The sequence below is a fragment of the Rhea americana genome, unplaced genomic scaffold, assembly GCF_003343005.1.
Source record: "Rhea americana isolate MKP2758 unplaced genomic scaffold, rheAme1 scaffold_43, whole genome shotgun sequence".
NCBI classification, from domain to species: Eukaryota; Metazoa; Chordata; class Aves; order Rheiformes; family Rheidae; genus Rhea; species Rhea americana.
This window is the reverse complement of record NW_028186568.1, coordinates 977150-977550: the sequence shown is the minus strand read 5'-3', so window position 1 is coordinate 977550 and position 401 is coordinate 977150.

Sequence of the window (401 nt, the reverse complement as noted above, 5' to 3'; positions counted from 1 at the left end):
GAAGCCAACTTAACTTCCAAGTTAAACCAATAGAGAAAACAATCTCACACTATCTTTTCCATTAAAGTAAGTTGAATAAACTCATGGATAAAACAACCTGAACAGTGAGGGCGACAACGCCTGAATACAGTGCGCACGCAGAAAGGAGATCCACTGCTACCTGCATCGYGCTATAGCACAGTTTCAGTGCTGGTCTTTTGCCTTTAGCCCTACCAATCCTAAAATTTAAAGCATTTATAGTAATCTGATTAAGGAGAGATTTTTCTGCTGCAAGGTCAAGAAAGATGAGCAGGAATGCAAATGTAAATGCTTTTCCGCAGTAGTATTTGTGGCAGTCATCATGTCAGCACATGACCGAACTCAGCATTACCTTGAGACCCATCTTATGAACTGAAGCTTAA